The 21970-nt window shown below is 42.4% G+C and overlaps 1 protein-coding gene and 1 non-coding gene across 4 annotated transcripts in view; both read left to right on the top strand.

The window, feature by feature from the left end:
* The window catches only part of LOC124616750 (homeotic protein spalt-major-like), a 557732-nt gene that overhangs the window by 42059 nt on the left and 493703 nt on the right, over positions 1-21970 (top strand). The gene's annotated exons all lie outside the window — the stretch shown is intronic.
* On the top strand, positions 15382-15456 carry Trnat-ugu. Its single transcript has one exon. It is a non-coding gene; the product is annotated as a tRNA-Thr (tRNA).

Consider the following 21970-nt stretch of genomic DNA (forward strand, 5'->3'; position numbering starts at 1 on the left):
AAAAAACTACTATCAAGAATCGAACATCGACCAGCGGTTTGGTAGTCTAACGCCTCAACCGCCGACCTCGCTCTACTAGACGCACAGAATGACGGATACACTAGCTACAGCATGAAAACAAAAAAAATTTAATAACTCGAACATTATTAACGTTGGACCGCATATTTAATAAAAAAAATGTTTGTTTTTAGACGCTCTTTCTGTGTGTATAGCACTGAAAACATGATTTACCTTCATTACCTTTGACACTCTTTCTTTGTCTTCAAAAACTGGAGTGTCCAGCCAGAAGCCGAAACACCTATCCCTTTATTTCGAATGTAGGAAGTCCTTGCAAAAATTGAGCAAAATCGGTGATTGAATCGTCAGACCCTCCCCTCTTAATCAATTTATGTGCGTCAGATTGAAGATCCGTTTTGCAGGTAATGACGCACCTCCGCCGCGCCGGTAGCCGCGTGGTCTGGGCAGCTTGCCACGGTTGGCGCGACTCACCCCTCCGGAGGTTCGAGACCTCCCTCAGGAATGGGTGTGTATGGGTGTGTGTGTGTGTGTGTGTGTGTTGTACTTACCGTAAGTTAGTTTATGTTTGATTAAGTACCGTGTAAGCCTAGGGACAACAAAATTTTGGGAGCATATTGAACTCCTTTCTGAGCATCTGGCAGCTTTCATAATGAATAATAAAGATCATCATCTTCTGGTGTTGTAAGTATGGACATAGCTGGCCCTTTTTAATTAACATAATTTCCTTATAAAAAAAAATGTTCAAATGTGTGTGAAATCTTATTGGACTTAACTGCTAAGGTCATCGGTCCCTAAGCTTCCACACTACTTAACCTAAATCATCCTAAGGACAAACACACACACACCCATGCCCGAGGGAGGATTCGAACCTCCGCCGGGACCAGCCGCGCAGGCCATGACTGCAGCGCCCTAGACCGCTCGGCTAATCCCGCGCGGCTTCCTTATATACATGATGATAATAATAATAATAGTAATTATTATTATTATTATAATTAAAAGTCCTACGTTATAATTGTCTGTGCTGTCGACATTGAGATTTAGCAGCCTACATTGAAAATATTTTCTTCACTACCATGGATTAAGCAGAGTGTGAAAAGCGTGTGTTAATGTGTCTGATCAGCGTGGACAACTGACGATTTCAGGTAGAGTGTTGGTGGTTTCGATGAAGATGGAAGAAGGGGGTAGGTGCTGGAGCGTAGACTACTGTTCTAAAATAGCTCCAAAGGGGTTTCCCCAATTCAACGGGTGAATCACCAACAGTGTAACATGCTTTCACTTCTTGAAACACTGCGGAATGGCTTCGGACTGACCTCAGGATACCGGATACAGTATGGTGATGAGAAACTCAGCTATCTTTCCTTCCGCTGCCGACAAAATGCTGTTGATGTATAATTATTCTGCAACGAGAATGCGAAGAAGCTTCCTCTCTGTTAAGCGCCAGGTGGCAGTTCGTGCAGGATGCTCGGACAAATACTTTATGGAGAGATAAGGTCTTTAGTGTCACAATAACAAGCGTTTTAAACTGGCATGTTTTATTCATAACTGTATCTTAAGTACATATTTCTAAATTATGTTAAAGATAAAGCTGTCAACAGTTGACACTTTCGGTAGCCTATCCTTGCTATTCGTTTCCATCTCTGTCAAAATGATCTAGTTCTGAGGGTACGTTTCCAACCTGGGTTCGATTATCCATATTCAGATCCTCCCAAATAAATGCAGATGAGTGCTGGACTTGTTTAGCATTATTATCATTATTATCCAATACCGATGTCGCTTCCACAACCAAGTGTATCTGAGTTAGTTGTTCGTCTCTTATGACCTTGAAGCGGACGGAAAATTAGACTTTCTTTTCCTTCATTTGGCATTCGAAGCGTTCATACACTGTTGTCTCCATTGAGCTTGTAGATACGCCTCAGATACCACTTAACATGCTCACAGTTACTGTTCCCTCATTTGCAGCGACACCACGACTTCTAGATTCGATATTGTTGTGGGGAAGACAGACACGCCATGTCGATATTCAAAGCTTTGCCATCTATTGTTAGTCACGTGAACTGTTTTCTTGGCGACTCTTATTCATTGTGTCGGTAAGGACATTCTGCACTGTTTGGTCTGGAGGTATTTCGTCATGGCATTTCGTCTCCGTAACCGGATTTGGCCCTCTTTTACTGTAAAGCACAATTAAAATTTTATCATTTCCACAAGTTTCTAATTTTGAACAGTTACTAATAAAGGACTTACTGAAATTCAAAGATGGTGGACCAGCTGTTTCACGTCGTGAAAAATAGTTGCATAATATCTGTGCTATTAGTAATTAACGTTTCTTTTCACTCCGGAGTACAGACAACGCAGCTACTCACAGACACGATAGATAAAAGTTAACAAATCAAACTGGTTTTCAGAAAATAAGAAAATTCTGAAAAGAAGTGATCGACTTGGGAACTGAGCGCGGATCTACACGATTAAGAACCTTACAATCATACTTCCTCAGGGCTTATAGTGGTTACGTACGAACCCATCAACATATTAGATTCGGACCATAACTCGTGTTCATTCAACATAATTTGGAAAAAAAAAAGAAAAATTCGCTGTGCCCTGGAGACGATGTGAACTGTACATTTTACCAGAGCTGTAAAACATTCGCTTAAGCTAGCCGACCGACAAGGATGAAAATATTGCTGTGCATATTGTGAGTCATTTCGTCATCATTATTCGAAAATTACACTTCACATGGAATAGTATGATGTCAACTGAGTATCAGTGTCCGAGCTCTCAAGAAAAGCGAACTAGTTTCTTTATACGATCTGCTGGTAAAATATTCAGTAGTAATTCGAGGATTTTCCTCGTTATGCATAGGAAATTCGCTTCTGTAAGGAATGTGTGTCTGCATTTATGAGAACCTTCTGATAGGTAAGTTTTTTACTTTCTCCTTATGTTACTAGTTAAGTAAATGATCTGTAGACACCTAATCACGTAGTCGTTAACTTTATTGAGCTGTTAACACGACAGTAACAGTGGTAAATATTAGGTGTACTACTTTTAAGGATTTCTTGCCTGCTATTATCCAATAATACACAATTTAAAAATGTCGTTATTGTGATTGCCATATTCACACTCTCTTCCTTCGAAGTATTGCAAGAGATGGATACCAGTAAATGTTTGAACAATATTATGACAGTGATACAACGAGCAGATTCAAAATTGGAGTGACAGAATTGTGTGGAGGTTAGAAAGATGCTGAAAGTTAATTGCATGTTCGGTTTTTGACATAGCTATTTCGTTTGCATTGTGGATGGTTTAGTTAAAACGATTCATTCAAACTTCCGATACCGCTTATTTTACAATGTTCCTGTTTCATCTTTTGCCGGCTCGTATTTTTAAATTTTAATGACAGATTTCTAATAATACTTACCATCACCAACCGAAATAAATAGAACAGAGCTCCATCTGTCTGTAAAACTGTGTAGACTTATGTATAATTAAGTTTGAGAACAGAATGGTGTCCGGCTGCAGACAAACTGAACGATCGGGTTGTAACACAACGCTTAAGACATTTCCAAGATGGATTAAAAAATAATGAAGAATTTCAAATTAGCTGCTGGCATTTACAGAACAATACATCATTGTCCTCCTCACGAACCCATTTATTGACTTATAATTATAGAATATGACCATGTTTCATATGCTACATCACTGAATGAGATTTTCTACCGTTCATTAACTCCTAATCTATTAGATGGTGCACTGAATAGTGCTATTCTGTTTTGTGGCCTACATAGGAGGCACGTTTTGCAGTATTTTAAACGTCTGAAAATCGACGAGCAATTTATGCAAGCTTTCGACTATTTTGACTTCAGCTAACGCGTTTAATTGTGCAGCCGTCAGGTTTCTCAGTTTACTGCTTTTTATCAGATAGCTGGCGATACCGGGCTCCCAAAGACACCGAAGAAAACAGTTACTGATTAGCCCCTAACTACTAGCACTTGTATGGACAAACCCCCTCCCACTTCACACACACACACACACACACACACACGCACACACACACACACACACCACAAAACATGGCTATTTCAAATTATTTCTTACACACCTGAATACTTTTAGATCAACTATTGTGTGCTCTGGATACGGAAACAGATTTTAACTTTGTGGTCACGTACTGGAATACATCTTGCACTGATAAGACTCGACAATTCCTGTTTCAAGCGCACTGTTTTTGAATTGTAGCTGCGCCCTGTATAAGTATTAAGGACATTCAACTTTCATTATCTCGTATTTCCTTTTTTTTCGGTCATGTGGAAGTACAATAGAAAATCAGATGCAATTGTGAATATGACTTAAATTTAATTACAACAAATCCGAGCTGGAAAGAATAATGAAAGTTTTTCTTTATAAATTGAGATGTATTGAAGTAGCAGTTTTAAAGTCATGTTCCGAACGCCAAACACTAATTTACTTTTTTAATTGTGTATGTAGAAATAAATCAACCCTCGCTCCTAAGTTTCTGTTTACGTAGTCCCATAGCTTGTACATTAAACTCCAAAATAATAATTAACAAAAAAATACACGAACGATTTCTTCCACAGAGTGAATGTAATTGATATTTGCATTTGAAAGCAATTACATAACGTTACTATTGCCACACCTAGTGTTTTCTGTGTCTTCCTATTCAGTGAGCAGATGAAAATATAAGACATTTAGTTCCAAACCATTTAATTGAAAAAAATAGCTGTATTCTCCGTTGGTGCTTGGTAGAACATGACAATATTAACAAAAAGAAAACACGGAAATGGCAAAACACAATTCTCTTCCTACTTCTTTTATAGTAAGGATCAATTATGCACAAGTAAGAAAACAGCAGTAAAATGAACTTCTTTATTCGTTTGCAAAAGTGACTATCTTTAGTCCAAATGCGCTCTTTAAGGGCAAAACACAAATTATATATATATATATATATATATATATATATATATATATATATATATATAATTGTGAGAGCTCTGTACGTGTAGCTCTGTACGTGTATCTCTGTAAGTCGTACGTCATTTTCTCTGTTGCTGTGACGTGCACTCGTCGCTGAAGATGGCCTAAGAACGAGGGAACCAGTTTGTGAGCAAATAAATGTTAGTTGTAGAACAGCAGCGAAGTGCCTTCCTTTAGATATTATTCATTTTGTTTACCTTTATCATCTAGGCAAGAAGAGGATGAAAAAAGGGTCGATTGACATCAATTTTCGTGCTGAAAGCCGTCATTTAGTTGTACATGTACTTCCTCACGGAGCTATTCTCGAGCCCCTCCTCGACCCGTGCGTTTCTGTCTGCTGTTAATATTGTCCTTGTCACATCTATTACGAGCTACCCCACGATCATAAATGCCGGCACTATTGCGCATATATCAAGCATTTTCGGGTAAGAACAACATCAAGCCGTCTACTGGGTTATGCCGAATCAATAATAACAGTCTGTTGAGGTCATTATTATTAAAGTTCAACGCAGCTAAGGGCAACTGATTCACTGTTTAATGTTTCCATGTCACGGGAAGGGGGATCCCCACACTACCTAGAGCTGACGTATGCCAATATTTCAGTCAGCAATCAAAAATGATTTCTTGTGGAGCAAGAGCGTCGCGCAGAAGGATTAATGCTAGCGAGCTCTATGAAAGATGACTAACAATAATTTAATAGCAGTTCACTTGCTTTTGGTAACATATTTAGTCATGTACTGCGAACGCCAGAAAAAAATCTCACCATTTGCACTTTTAGTGGGCTGTAAGTAGCTGTGAGTAGTTGTAAGTAAATGAGATATACGAAATAATTATAGACACAAAAAGGAAACTTATGATTTAGCTCATTAGCGAGGGGTTTCCGCTTGTGGACGGGACGGCATCTGAATCACAAGTGTCGTCATATTGGAAATATTTTACCTATACAAACTTCGTATGAATCAATAATGCTTCCCTTTGCTTTCAGTTGGCCAGCCGCGGTGACCGAGCGGTTCTAGGCGCTTCAGTCCGGAACCGCGCGACTGCTACGGTCGCAGGTTCGAATCCTGCTTCGGGCACGGATGTGTGTGATGTCCTTAGGTTAGTTATGTCTGAGTAGTTCTAAGTTCTAGGGGACTGATGACCTCCGATGTTAAGTCCCATAGTGCTCACAGCCATTTGAACCATTTGATTTTGCTTTCAGTTCTCGAGGAAACCATAAGTGACGTGATCATATTTACGAGGAAGCAATTATTAGATTTCTCTGTTTCCTTGCAGGTAAGACGAAACATGATAGTAAAAGAGAAAGTTGTGTGTGTGTGTGTTTGTTTGTGTGTGTGTGTGTGTGTGTGCTGTAGTTAGGTAATAGTGTTACCTGATTAATGAAGTTATATGCGGAAAATGCGACCTACAGCCTCCACATTTCACTTCTATACCCTATGTGCAAGAAGCACGACAGGAATTGCGGTTCCAAAAAGAAAGTAATTTTTTCTCTAGAAATTTTTTTCCATGATAAATTCCTCTATACGAGCCTTTCATAACTAGCCGTATCTGTTTCCTCAGTCTTTGAAGCGAGAGAACACAGCGATAACTCATTTAAAAGCTTTGTCTTAATTAATTCACATTGACCATAGAGCCACTTCGTCAGTTCTTGTGCTTGCATCGATGTTCCCACATGTCTTATGTTATATGTGTATTTATTACACACACACCTATGAGTATTTTATCATAATTTTTTGCCTTTTTCGGAACACAAATTGTAATGACACATTTAAGGCCTGCATCTAGACCAGAGGAAACCTCTACGAGGTACGACAATACCACAAAACAAAGGCAATTGGCCATCACAAAGATCCAAGTAATTTTGTGTATATGTATTTATGAATTATTAATTTGTCGAGATAAACAATATACAGATTGTTTCCCCCAGCCGCGCGGTTTGAGGCGCCATGTCACAGACTGCGCGGCCCCTCCCGTCGGAGGTTCGAATCCTCCCTCGGGCATGGAGGTGCGTGTGGTTGTTAGTTTAAGTAGTGTGTAAGTCTAGGGACCGATGACCTCAACAGTTTGGTTCCATAGAAATTCACACACATTTGAACATTTTTTTGTTTCCCCCAATAGTTACCAAAGGATTGGCTGGTTTGAACACTACCAAGTTTTATCAGACAATATGCAATTAGAGGAGGATACATCGTCTTCCTTTGTCTGTACAACCGGCTGTCCTAACTATTTATTAACACAGAACCAGAGTCGTGGAAGGGCTTCACGTGTTTCAGATACTCTGCGCACTGGCGGAGGTGATCGTCTGGTTGGATAGCGAGTCCTCTTATCTACTTACGAGCCCGTCGAGCTATAATCTGATGCGAAGTCACCGAACAACACTGTAATGAAAATATTGGCGTCGTAAGAAATCACAATTGTATATACAGTCCGAATGACGAGCATAAGGTTTTTGAGAAAAGGACTGATCCAAAGTACCACTCGTGAGAGACTCATAATGAATCGTTAAGGAAATCAGACGTTTACAGCTGTACAAATTCGTGACATAAGCAGAGGAACACGAGCGTAAAATGTGCACCGAACGCGCGGCGCAGCACCTCTTCCGTTGTGAACGACTTGCTTTCGCCGGTGGTAATTTCTGAGATTGCATCAGTTGCGATTATTTCCAACTGTCAAAGAGTTCAGAACGCGCATTCCTCTCTAGAAGTAGAGCAGCGCAGAAGTGCGGTACCTCCCGCGAGGACTCGAGCTTTGCCTGTTAAGGTGTCTCCTTGGTGGAAGCAGCGTCGTGTTTCAGCGTACGAACGCATCGTCAGCACCGTCCCACTTGTCACTTGCCTTATAACCGAAGCCATCTGGTTCGTTTACGCCGCGCCGCGCTGAGATTTCTCAATCACAGAGCACGTGCTGCGGCCTCGCAGCGTCGCGAATTGTCTCAATAACCATTCCTTCTATCTCTGCTAGAACTTCTTCACGTTTATCTGAACGTGTTCTAATCCAAAGAGCGAATCTGACACTGCAAGTTCTGCCTACGATCTTTCGCATGCTGTACGACCACGATGTCTTACGACAAATTGCGCGTTAAGTAACTGCTTGTTATATCGTCGTGGCAACATGTAATTAAATTTTATATATTGCTGTGTTGCTCAGGGGTCTTTAATAATCGGAGTAGTATCAACAGCAGTGCTCTCTCTTTTTCAACCTATCTCTCTCTCTCTCTCTCTCTCTCTCTCTCTCTCTCTCTCTCTCTCTCTCCATACCTTTGTGCGTACGTGCGTGTATGTGTGTGTGTGTGTGTGTGTGTGTGTGTGTGTGTGTGTGTGTGTGTGTGTGTGTACGTGTGTGTGTGTACGTGTGTATGTGCGCACGTGCATGCGTGGATGTGTGTACGGAAGCTGAAATTAAAATGGTCAAGTAACTAAGACAACGAAATCGTTATAGAAAAAATAGGCAACATTCTATAAAACATCGGATAGTGGCGAAAAGGTATTCGGAAACTGTTAACTTAACCCTTGCAATAGGGATTTTTTTGGGGGAAGGGGGAGGGGCAATAAGGAGAACAGGAGCCGATAATATTGGACTACGTAAAACAGATTATCAATTATGATCGGTGTCCTAAACATGAAAAATTGGCACAAATATAAAAGAACCATAAAGCCAAATAAGTAAGGAAATGCTAATCGTCGCAACTAGTCGCTTCGCAATCTTTTGAAACGATTTTGAATCCACTGGCCAGCTATCATCAGATGGGGCACATTCACAGAAACTTTATTCTGGGTGTGAAAATAGGTGGTGTTTGTCGAAAATATGCAGAAGTTCTGGATAGTTATTACTATTACTTATGTGTAGATACAGAATGTTAGAAGAAATGCACTATGAAATTATCAGTTTCTTACTAGATTTGAAACACAGCACTTAGACTCATGAGGTTTACATGCTGCAGCTACTTAAACACCAAGTATATCGAAGTGTAAGATATGATGCTTCACTGCATCACACTTTTTGACATATCTATTTTGTTCGTCAAGAGATATCATGTGTAACAACACTAACACGATCTTGACACGTAATGGTAAACAAATTTTAAGTGTTATGATACTAAATGAGTGGTTTTTTTTAAGTTGTTGGTACAATTGTTCCAAGTTTCATAGTTACATTCTAAATAATATATGAGAGGTGAGTCGGTTTCTACGTTCTGGTTTGGTTTACACATGCCTGGAAGGCGTTGATAACTCGATCGGTCTTGAGCTGGGTTCTAATGTTTCAGAATCGTCTTATCTGTTTTTACCAATATGGTAACTGCAATTGGCACAGTACACTTTAGAATATGACTCATTGTGCTGAAGGATATGTAGAGGTAAAGAGAAATTTTAACATCGTAGATAAGTCACCATACTACGCTCTACTAAGGAGGCTTCCTTGTCCTAATGATCACCCGATTTTAATTTTCCTTATTTTGAATTCTATTTAAGTCAAACAGAAAACTAGAGGAGAAGTCGCAGTGACGATACTGTAAAACATTATGGCGAACTGGATGGGACACTGCCCAAAACAAGAATAATGCTATTAGGATAGAATGTTAAACACTTGTACGATGAGCTAGACCAAACAACTTTTCAAAAGTAAGTGTTCACATTGTGTTTCGTTTGCGCAATAAGTTCTGCTGTTAGTGTTTAGATAGTGCTTATATGACTAAAATGCATTTTCAATTAATCGTGTGTAGCTGGCAGTTAGCACAAGGATGCTTTCAGCAGCAATAATACGTCAGTCATCAAAGCTATTATCCTGTAAAATCTAAAATCTTCTATGTTCTTGTCATTAACATAATACTTCCAGATTTCTGCAGTGTGTCTTACAGTAAGCAACAGAGATACGTATGCCGAGTTTTCGCCGTGCCTGGGTTATACGCACTTGTATTACGATGTACTAGAAAGTTGTTTCAGCACTGCTACTCTGACCATCAAGTGATAAATACAACGGGCGGGGAAAGATTGTACTGCTCAAAGGAAATATTTTCTTTGGAGAATCAGAGGTTATTTTTCTCAATATTGTAAACAGGACTTCGGTAATCAGAGAAAGATAACAGTACATTTATGTTTGTCGGGCTGACTCAACGATACAGTGCCTGAACAATGGGCCGTGATATTTCTGTAAGTGCCAGAAATGCGTTTGATTCGTTGGCGGGGAACACTTGGACACATAGTGATAAAGAAATGAAACAAAAAAATCTGCTATTGTCTTCCTGAGGGACAGTGACATTGTCATCCAGTCGCTTTCTGAACTCACAATTAGACTATAAAGAAGAACCTGTTTACATTCCCCCTCCCCCCTTCTCCCCCCCCCCCCCCCCCATATACCTGCTTTCAATCACAACTAGACTTAAAGAGACGAAATCAGCACTGTAAATATTCCCTTTGAATATCTGTGAGACATTGCTTTTCATGGCATTCTAATCGTGTTCGCGAGGGCTTCATTACCTTTATTGAATAGTTTTTTCATAAATATAGTTCGACAAACACACATTTTAATCTGGCTACCTCCTATAATTTCCAGTGTGTGTGTGTGTGTGTGTGTGTGTGTGTCAGAGAACACAGAGAGATGAGGTAGAAAGAGGTCGATCTGGCATGGATGTGTATGGTCTTTGATTTTTGTTACACAATATAACAGTAGCCTAACGACGCAGAAATATCAATTCATGACATACATCCCAGATAACGTTCCCCTATGGTACCACATATAAGAATACGAAACTCATTTGTAGCTCTGCGTAATGAAAGTAGACAAATGTCTCCTTGAATATTCCTTTGGTTTTTGCGCGAAATAGAGGTCCATCGCTAAACTAGACCCAAGGACAAGGTATTTTGTCATACGACGCTACAAGATGCACTTAATGAATAACAGCTGAAAGTTCTACCTCGCCTCAACGTCTTCTAAGATGTCCAGCCCCTTAACAGTTTTCTCACATGTGGATTTTCTTACTAAGTTCTTACTCGCCGCCGGCCGCTGGTGGCCTGGCGGTTCTAGGCGCTTCAGTCTGGAACAGCGCGACCGCTACGGTCGCAGGTTCGAATCTTGCCTCGGGCATGGATGTGTGTGATGTCCTTAGGTTAGTTAGGTTTAAGTAGTTCTAACTTTTAGGGGACTGATGACCTGAGATGTTAAGTCCCATAGTGCTCAGAGCCATTTGAACCATCTTACTCGCCTTCAGTCATCAACCACCCGCTTCGCAGTCAGTTACACTGAGCACAATCGTTATTATTGTTATTATTGTAGTCTTCTGTCCGAAGACGAGGTCGATGCAGCGGACTTCGACTGTCTATCACGTTTAAGTTTCTTCGTCTCTGATTACTGCAACGTACAGCCATTTGAACTAAGTTATTATGTTCAAGCCCCGGTCTCTCTCGACAATCTAGTCCTTATAGTCAAGTTGTGCCCTGAAGATAATTTGTCCCCAATCAGATTCAGCACTTCTCCATTACTGATCCCGTGTACTCTTCAGCACTCTTCTGTTACACATCATTCCAATAGCTGCTATTTTCTGTCCATAGTATTAGTCGTCCACGTTTCATTTACACCGATGCTGCTGCACTGCTGACAAGTACATATAAGGCTTAAATTTATAATGGATATCGAGTATTTCTTAATGGCCAAGTACATTCTCTTTTTCAGAAAAGCTTTTCTCGTTATTGCACCTGTATATTTTATATCCTCTTTACATGTGCCATTAATTTATTGCCCAAATAGTAAAACACGTGAACTACTTTGAGCTTCTTATTTTCTAATCTAATTCCTATATTATCAGTTGACGTAATTACCTGTTTTTGCTTTTATTGATCTCGTAACCTCTTTTCAAGTGACTACCAGTACCATAAACTGCTGTCTCACAACCATCTCATAAATATCTTCACATACCTTTACGGGACACAATCACACGTCACCTTGTAATTGTGTCAGTAGGCACGTAGAGAGAAATCCTTTCAAGAAGCTGACTGAGTAGCCCCAACAGACGTTCCAGTTAGCATTTTCATACAATGAATTTTTTTTTTTTTTTTCAGAGTATATCCGCCGTGGAAGGTGGTAAGGGGAGGTTGGATTACACTACTGGCCATTAAAATTGGTACACCAAGAAGAAATGCAAATGATAAACGGGTATTCATTGGACAAATATACTATACTAGAACTGACATGTGATTACATTTTCACGCAATTTGGGTGCATAGATCCTGAGAAATCAGTACCCAGAACAATCACCTCTGGCCGTAATAACGGCCTTGATACGCCTGGGCATTGAGTCAAACAGAGCTTGGATGGCGTGTACAGGTACAGCTGCCCATGCAGCTTCAACACGATACCACAGTTCATCAAGAGTAGTGACTGGCGTATTGTGACGAGCCAGTTCCTCGGCCACCATTGACCAGACGTTTTCAGTTGGTGAGAGATCTGGAGAATGTGCTGGCCAGGGCAGCAGTCGAACATTTTCCGTATCCAGAAAGGCCCGAACGGGACCTGCAACATGCGGTCGTGCATTATCCTGCTGAAATGTAGGACTTCGCAGGGACCGAATGAAGGGTAGAGCCACGGGTCGTAACACATCTGAAATGTAACGTCCACTGTTCAAAGTGCCGTCAATGCTAAAAGAGGTGATCGAGACGTGTAACCAATGGCACCCCATACCATAACGCCGGGTGATACGCCAGTATGGTGACGTCGAATACACGATTCCAATGTGCGTTCACCGCGATGTCGCCAAACACGGATGCGACCATCATGATGCTGTCAACAGAACCTGGATTCATCCGAAAAAGTGAAGTTTTGCCATTCGTGCACCCAGGTTCGTCGTTGAGAACACCATCGCAGGCGCTCCTGTCTGTGATGCAGCGTCAAGGGTAACCGCAGCCATGGTCTCCGAGCTGATAGTCCATGCTGCTGCAAACGTTGTCGACCTGTTCGTGCAGATGGTTGTTGTGTTGCAAACGTCCCCATCTGTTGACTCAGGGATCGAGATGTGGCTGCACAATCCGTTACAGGCGTGCGGATAAGATGCCTGTCATCTCGACTGCTAGTGATACGAGTCCGTTGGGATCCAGCACGGCGTTCCGTATTACCCTCCTGAACCCACCGACTCCATATTCTGTTAACAGTCAGTGGATCTCAACCAACGCGAGCAGCAATGTCGTGATACGATAAACCGCAATCGCGATAGGCTACAATCCGACCTTTATCAAAGTCGGAAACGTGATGGTACGCATTTCTCCTCCTTACACGAGGCATCACAACAACGTTTCACGAGGCAGCGCCGGTCAGCTGCTGTTTGTGTATGAGAAATCGGTTGGAAACTGTCCTCATGTCAGCACGTTGTAGGTGTCGCCGCCGGCCCCAATCTTGTTTGAATGCTCTGAAAAGCTAATCATTTGCATATCACAGGATCTTCTTCCTGTCGGTTAAATTTTGCGTCTGTAGCACGTCATTTTAATGACCAATAGTGTATTTCATTTTTAGAGGAAACGACTACAAATACTATGTAACACACATATTTCATTGCAGGTTTGCGCACGAATAGTACCGACTGAGAGGAAAAAGCGCTACGGATATTAAACAATGAGAAACGAATTCGGTTGAATAACTGCACGTTTTCAATACACAGACCGTTCCGGGAGAGTGGCCGCGCAAGTGACGTCATCACGATTAAAACAATGAGGCGTGTTTAGAAGTGCGGAAAACAGGATGTCTGCGCGGTCTCCTTTGTGACGAATTCGCCATTCCGGCAGCAACACAAAAATTGAACGTGGCGCCAGGGGGGGGGGGGGGGGGGGGGCGGGAGGGGGAGGGGAAGCACGCGGCGGTTGCCGTCTAGCTGGCGTGGCGGGGAAAAATATCAATGTGCGCCGGATCCGGGTCGGCGTAAAGAACCCCTTATTTTTATACCACCAGTCGTGCAAGTAATGCACAGAAATAATACCGCTGTCACGGCGCCTCAGGCGACAGCAGGCTCTGTGACGAAGTATGCAGGGGAACGGGTCGACTCTGGGGACGTAGGCGTATATGGGCTGCGTTATTTCACGCCGGGCAGAAGAGGTGCGGGGCAAGAAGCCGGGACGACACTCGTACGGCGCCGCTTTTGTCGCGCGCCGCACCTGGGCGCTGGCGGGAACTGCGCTCGGATAAACACAAGGCGACGCGAATCGATGCTGCGCGCCTGCCCCACACATCATCGAAGGCCGTGCATGACCGCCGCCGCCGCCGGAATGCCCCCACTCAGTTTTTGCCGCCGCTTCTCATAGCGCGCCGAGCGAGCGGGCTGCTGCGTGGACCGTGCCGGCGCAGACGAGGGCTGCGCGCTTCGAGACCGTGCCCTCCCCGCTAGTCTCACCTGACGCTGAACACACTGAGGTGCCAAAAGTCATGGGATGCCTCCTAATATCGTACTGGAACTCCCTTTGCCCGGCGACCTGCAGCCAGTCTACGTGTCATGGAGTTAACAAGTCGCTGGAAGTCCCTTGGCCCGCATCTCGTGGTCGTGCGGTAGCGTTCTCGCTTCCCACGCCCGGGTTCCCGGGTTCGATTCCCGGCGGGGTCAGAGATTTTCTCTGCCTCGTGATGGCTGGGTGTTGTGTGCTGTCCTTAGGTTAGTTAGGTTTAAGTAGTTCTAAGTTCTAGGGGACTTATGACCACAGCAGTTGAGTCCCATAGTGCTCAGCGCCATTTGAACCATTTGAAGTCCCTTGCAGACATAATTGAGCCATGCTCTCTCTGTATGGCTGTTCATAATCGCGAAAGTGTTGCCGATACAACATTTTATGCTCGAATTGACCTCTCGATCATATCCCATAAACGAAATTAGAATTATATTAATACCTTCAGCTGCTAACGGGGACAGGTGAAAATGTGTGCTCCGACTGGGACTCGAACCCGGCATCTCCTGCTTACATGGCAGACGCTCTGTCCATCTGAGCCACCGAGGGCACAGAGGATAGCGTGACTGCAGGGACTATCTCGCGCACGTCTCCCGCGAGACCCACATTCTCACCTTGTATGTCCACACACTACATTCGTAGTGTCCCACCCCAACACACTCATTACTCGTGGAAGACATTCTCATCAAGTCCCGTAAGAGTTCGGGGAATATGTGTCCATCCGAAAGAACAGACACCATATCCATATAAGTATATAGTTCTGGCAACACCGGCCATGAACTTCTTCTCCTGTGTGAGTGCACACATATTCCCCGAACTCTTACGGGACTTGGTAAGAATGTCTTCCACGAGTAATGAGTGTGTTGGAGTGGGACACTACGAATGTAGTGTTTGGACATACAGGTGAGAATGTGGGTCTCGCCGGAGGCGTGCGCGAGATAGTCCCTGCAGTCACGCTATCCTCTGTGCCCTCGGTGGCTCAGATGGACAGAGCGTCTGCCATGTAAGCAGGAGATCCCGGGTTCGAGTCCCGGATGGGGCACACATTTTCACCTGTCCCCGTTGATATATATCAACGCTCGTTAGCAGCAGAAGATATTAATATAATTCTAATTTCGTTCTAGACGGCTGCAGGTCATCAACGGTGTCTGTTCTTTCGGATATGTCCGAAAGAATAGACACCATATCCACATAAGTATATCCCATAAATGTTCGGTTGGATTCAAGTGGGGCGATCTGGGTGGCTAAATCATTCGCTCGAACTGTCCAAGAATGTTCTTCACACCATTTGTGAACGGTTGTGGCCCGGTGACATGGCGCATTGTTATCCATAAAAATTCCATCCTTGTTTGGAAACATGAAGTCCATGAATGGCTGCAAATGGTCTCTGTGTAGTCGAACATAACCGAGGACCCAGTCCATTCCATGCAGGGGGGCACCGTACTGGAGCCACAACCAGCTTTCACAGTGCCTTCTTGACAACTTGGGCCTACGGCTTCGTGGGGTCTGTGCCACACTCGAACTCTACCACCACCTCTTACCAACTGAAATCGGGACCCATCCGACCACTCCACGGTTTTCCAGTTGTCTAGGGTCCAACCGGTATGGTCATGAGCCCAGAAGAGGCGCTGCAGGCGATGTAGTGCTGTTGGCAAAGGCACTCTCGCCGATCGTCTGCTGCCACAGACCACTAACGCCAAATTTCGCCGCACTGCCCTAACAGCTATTTCACACAGTTTTGCTTGTCGGTTAGCACCGCTGCTCTAGGTAGTGAAGTGAAGTCTGTCGGCCACTGCGTTGTTCATGATGAGAGCTAATGCCTCAAATGTGGTATTCTCTGAACGTTCTTGACTCGGTGGATCTCGGAATATTCAGCTCCCTAAAGATTTCCGAAATGCAATGTCCCATACGTCTAGCTAGAACCACCATTCTGTTAATTCTCGTCTTGCGGCAGTAATCACATCGGACACCTTTTCACACGAGTCACCTACTTCCAAATGACGGCTCCGTCAATGGACTGTCCTTTTATACCTTGTGTATGCGATACTACCGCCGTCTCTATAAATGCGTATCGCTATTCTATGACTTGCCACCTCACTGTAATAAACCCAATGCTCACTGATTACTTCTACCCATTGAGCCTTTATGTGTAGATGAAATCTGTATACAGGGTGAACCAGAACTCCACCGACAAACTTTGGCAGGTGGTGGTCGAGTCTGTAACACATTCGGAATCCTACAATGTATCGACAGCTTAGTTTACAAAACGAAAAGTTCTTACGAAAGCTATGTCCGTAAAATGTAGTTATTATTAAACGTTTATACTTCATATCCTTAGAACTAGTTTGTAGATGTTACGTAAAACACTGTAAATTCAAATCTATAAAATTTTTTCTTTATTCCAGTTCCTAGAGTTTTGTTTCCCATGCGTATTTCGGAGTGAAAGTTTCGTCCTGAAGGGTTTCAACATTCACATGATGTTTTCTGTCTTTAATTGGTGAAGTAGTCGCACCTGAAAGATGTTATTTTGATACATAAATGTAAAAACACACGAGCGCCATTATAAAGCACACTACGGTGCTGTAAAATATGTGAATGTTGTGAGAAACTGCTTCACTCTTGGCCAGTGACAGAAATCCTCGAGACTGTTTGCTTTTTATTGCATACGTCGTACAAATGTATGAAGGAAAACACTGAAAATAAAAAAAAACATTGTGACCAAAGATATTCGATTACAGAAGTTCTCCTCTGTGAGTACGAGACATTGGAGAGAAATAACTGCTGTTGGAGGCCATAATTTTCTTACTGCAGCGAGATATTGTGTAAATGATACTGAAAAACGGTACAGAGTTTTTTACCGTTTTTCACACACGCTCGTGTGTGTTTTACGTTCATATAACATCACAATATCTCTCAGATGCAACTGCATCACCATATCAAGACGAAAGACTCTTGCGAACGTTGAAAACCCTGACGAAGAAGCTTTCGCCCGAAATACGTATCGAAATTAAAATTCTAAGCACCGAAATACAGTCTGTGGACTTTAGTCAAAAGTATATAGTATTATCAGAAAGGCTCTGAATCCAAGGACATCGGTTCGATCCTACTTGCAGTGCACTGACAGCAATATTTTGACTGTAGATCCATTTCAGACTTCCAAAACGAGTCGGGATAGCTACACACAATCTATTATTTGTTTTGGTGTTCCGCAAAAGGATTTATGAACTTAGGAATCTGATTCTCGGGAAATCGCTCCTACACAGAAACCAAGCGCTAAGTGACGCCAAATGTACGAGAGGCTGTCTCCTTTTATCTCCCTCTCTCACGTCATTGACTGTTTTGAAACCATATCGAAAAGCACATATTATTAGTAGACGGCGGGGTGTGTGGTACCGAATCAAAATTTTCGTATCACTACAAACTCATTGCTTTGATCATATCTGACAATGTTTTCTATACATGAAAATAAAAAGTTTAACCGTGATTTCGAGTCCACCACGTACAATAAGCGTCTCCTATAACTAGTTGGAGAAGACAGTTCACTGGCTAGGGCATACCACCTCCAGTAAGAACGTACCGAGCAAAGCTTTCCAGTGATCAAATCTACCTTCGAGCTGAGGCCAGCTTTACCTTTCACTCTAGATGCATACCTTTCACTCTAGATGCACTCTCACGACCATGATGCACCGTGCATTCTGCTTAACTATCGGCAGGCACTCGGCAGAATTGACACCCACGTACTAACTTGGGGTAAAAAGTGGACCAAATACCTACATTCCTAGCAATTCATTTGGCGTCAAGTTCATCGGATAATTCATTTGATATTTCCAACATCAGTATTTCCCAAATACGACGTACAACTGATGTGCTGCTCTCGCGACATTAAAGGACTCACAGACGTACGAAAGTGTTGCCCTTACGTTGATTCGAATGATTCTAGCACCAGGCTGAGATTCAGTTGAAGAGTCTTGAATAACAGCAGTACATCCACGTAAGAAGTGGCGTACTAATCAATTTGAAAAATTCGTGAGTATCTCTCGTAGGTTTGGGACTCTAACCAAGTAGCGAGGGGACAGAGAGAGAGAGAGGAGAGAGAGAGAGAGAGAGAGAGAGAGAGAGAGACCAGATCCAACGAAGAGCCGCAAGAAGCTTACCGAGATGCTAATCAGTTTCCAGTGACTGACGATACAATAGGAAGTTTACTGTTAAAACCATATAATTACCTCTTGTAATATTACAGTATTCGGAAAAGCAGACCTTGGTTAAGACTGTCCGTTTTCTAAATAAAGACTGAAACAACATTTGTCCCATTCTTGGCTTAATATTAGCCTGGTCGCAATACTGGATAACATCACTCAATGTACTGTCGATTGCTTAACATAAAAGTAGTTCAAAAACCTTGACTATGTAACTGAAATAAACAATGTAGAATTGCTAAAAACGACATAGTGGTAGAACAGACCATTTATCATAATTCAATGGATTCTATCTGAAGTTAATTATCTGTCCACGTACAATAATTATCATATGTTTAACGGTATAGACTTTCATAAAATGCGCTCATTTTATATTGTGTGGTTTCAAAATTTTGCTGTTTCCGTTCTCGCCTTTTGGTTAGGCAAACGGTACTAACCAGCAACCAGACTTTACAATCTTATCGCCTATATCATACAGGCGATAAATGAGTTCTGCAATAACTACTCTTCTAAGTAGAAAGTGTCTGCTGCTTCGTTCTGTCAGTCACCATACTCGGTGTCCTCCGTCGATGCGCAATCCATTGAGTATAGTACAGAATGGGGCCTAATGTTGTCCAATATATCATGAATACAAGAAGAAATTATGATTCAGTATGGGACTGCTGGCAGACTTATTGCGCAATCTCTAATTTCCATACATTTGTCGATCTGTTTTGACGGCCTTGAAGCAGCCTCTTCTGTACACTCACCTATTCGGCTTATAGGAGTTCGTCAAAAAGACTGAGCAATTATTAACTTTTAGATGGCAGTATATCTGGCCGCCTCTCTTCGCTGCACTGTTTACGTCGATATCTGTCAGTGCGCTTGAAGCAGAGGTTATAAGGACCCGTAAAATTCTTGGCTGTCATATTTCTCCGAGTTAATTTTTCCGCGGAGGTCGCAGACATAAACTGTACCCGCTCTTAGTTCGGAAATGGCTGTCAGGCATGGACTTTTTAAAAGTTATCTTATTCGGCTTATCAGCATACATTCGAGAAATATGCAGAGTTCCCGCCCGTTAAAGTCGGACATAAACTAAATTGCAGACAAAAAAAGCCGAAACCAGTTTTTATGAGTGCTTTGGTAATTTATCACTAGCATTCCATCGGCACATTCTAGATGCAGCCAGGTACCTCTTTCCCTTCGTTTGTTTTGCGGTCTGATGCTTTTTAAGATTCCACTGCCCGATGAAGAATTCATGGGCGTAATTGCGACTTCATGCTTTCACATACTGCTTACGTCACCGACTTTTCAGACAGTGTGTTTTCGATTTGTAAAACGGCGGATCAACGTCCGTCACAATCGGATTTGCCCACTGTAAGACCTATAATAAATAGACAATTTCTGCGTATAAAAATTTTGTAACAATTTGAAATATTTACAAAAAACTTCTTGCAATACTGAGAATTTTCCTCCAAAAATGTGTTTGCTTTCAATAAAAGCTCTGCTATTTTACTGAAATTTATTTATCTGTTAGCGCTGCCAATCGTTGATCGTTAAAGTGAAATAGCTCTTAAACAATAAATTTACATACGGCCTATTTCATGGCAATCCTAACCAAGACAGACAAAGAGTCTAAGTTTCCTTCTTCACTATAAACAATATGTAATTTCAGTTATGTGACTGACGTCTCAAGTGGACTGTAGTTTCTGTGATAGTCGGTACTCGCACATCACGTAAGCAAATAAATGTTGTGTGATTCCGTTCCCCTCTTTTGACGAGGCGCCGCTTCGTGAGCCAGGTCGTCAGTTTTGATTGTAATTTAGCTAAGCAGGTCCTCTTTCGAGCTCACTAGGCTGAATGGCCCCATTACATAAAAAATGTGATGTGACAACACGGACTCGAACACAGGACCTCCATGTCGATAGCCAGCTAGATCAAGGAAGTCATAAACAATATAAAAACGTAAAACTGTTACTAATGATTTTTAGTCTCTTGCGTTCACCGAATTATCTGAATCAAACCCAGCCATTCCAGCAGTATGAAGGTAGTTGATAAATGCACTCAACTGATTAATGAGGCTTTCTATTAGTATATCGGTACGTATGCAACAGCATGCACTACATAATATGTTCCTAAACGCCGCGCATAAAAACCGGATTGTCCCAAGGCTTATACCTCGGTTTCAATTGGTGACAGAAAGGTAGGGTCAAGCGTTTTGGATAGTCATTGGGCTAGAGACCGTTTGATTGCCCAGCACAAGGATCGTCTTACTGTAAGTATCCTACAATACAAGGTCAAAATCTGAACATTAACCACTTCCTCTGGCTTAGGCAAATAGAACAGATCGGTTGTGTCTTTCTGCATTATATGTGGTCTGTGGGGCGCCTTAAAGGGCTTATGGAGGCTCCGTTTAGTTCATGGGCGGTTCCTGAGATAACCCCAAAAACATGGTTTTTGGGTACCAACACCGAGCCGCGGATTCCAAGACGGAAGATCCCGATCTCGGACACCCCTGAGAATTTTCTTGGTGTCTTTATCCGTTTTCGAGATACAGGGGTTCGAAGTTACCCCACCTGTGTAAGTAAAATACGCACGTAGTACCCGGTGTGAGGCGGAAGTTTAATGTACAAAGTGACGTAGCTAGGAGAAATATGCTGCAAACTATCTGTGTTATCATTGGAACCCTATGTTGTAGTACGAAAGCACATGCAAAATTTTCGTACACGTAAAATCCTGACTGAGGTTTTAAATTAGTTTTGCGTTCTTTCAATTGCACGTTAGCAAACTATCAAAATTTTATTGACCCGTAATATTCTTTTCATGTAAGTGACATGACCTGCTCTAACAGAGAAAAGAAGGGAACCAGCGGAAAAATGCTCTTATCGGAGTACAAAAAAGGCATATATGCTCCTGTTTTCAAAGGGTCTGACTGAATAATGGGGTACCAGCTGCCTCATGTTTATCTTTATGAGCATATTTAAAAGTTTTCCCAAAAATTTTGGCATACGAACATACTCGTGATTTCCATGCTGAGAGATAGAAGGAGACACTGACAGTAGTAGAGAGACGGAAAAGTAATAAGCACTGGAAAATTTGGAAAGACTGTGGTTGTGGTACAGAAAGAGCGAAGGAGACAATAGCAGTGTGAAAGGAAGAGAGGGGCACAGTGACAGTGGAACAGACGGCAATGACAGAACAATGCTAGGAAAAGAGTGAAGTAAACAGTGTCTGTGGGAGAGGAATAAAGAGAAGGAGAAAGTGGAGTTGGCTGAGGGCCAGTGATAATGAGAGTCAGAGTCTATGACATTAACAACGAGGAAGAGGAACATAGTGACAGCGAGAAAAGACAGCAGCAGTGCGAAGGAATGAACTATATTG

Source organism: Schistocerca americana, chromosome 5 (assembly GCF_021461395.2).
Source record: "Schistocerca americana isolate TAMUIC-IGC-003095 chromosome 5, iqSchAmer2.1, whole genome shotgun sequence".
Classification (NCBI taxonomy): Eukaryota; Metazoa; Arthropoda; class Insecta; order Orthoptera; family Acrididae; genus Schistocerca; species Schistocerca americana.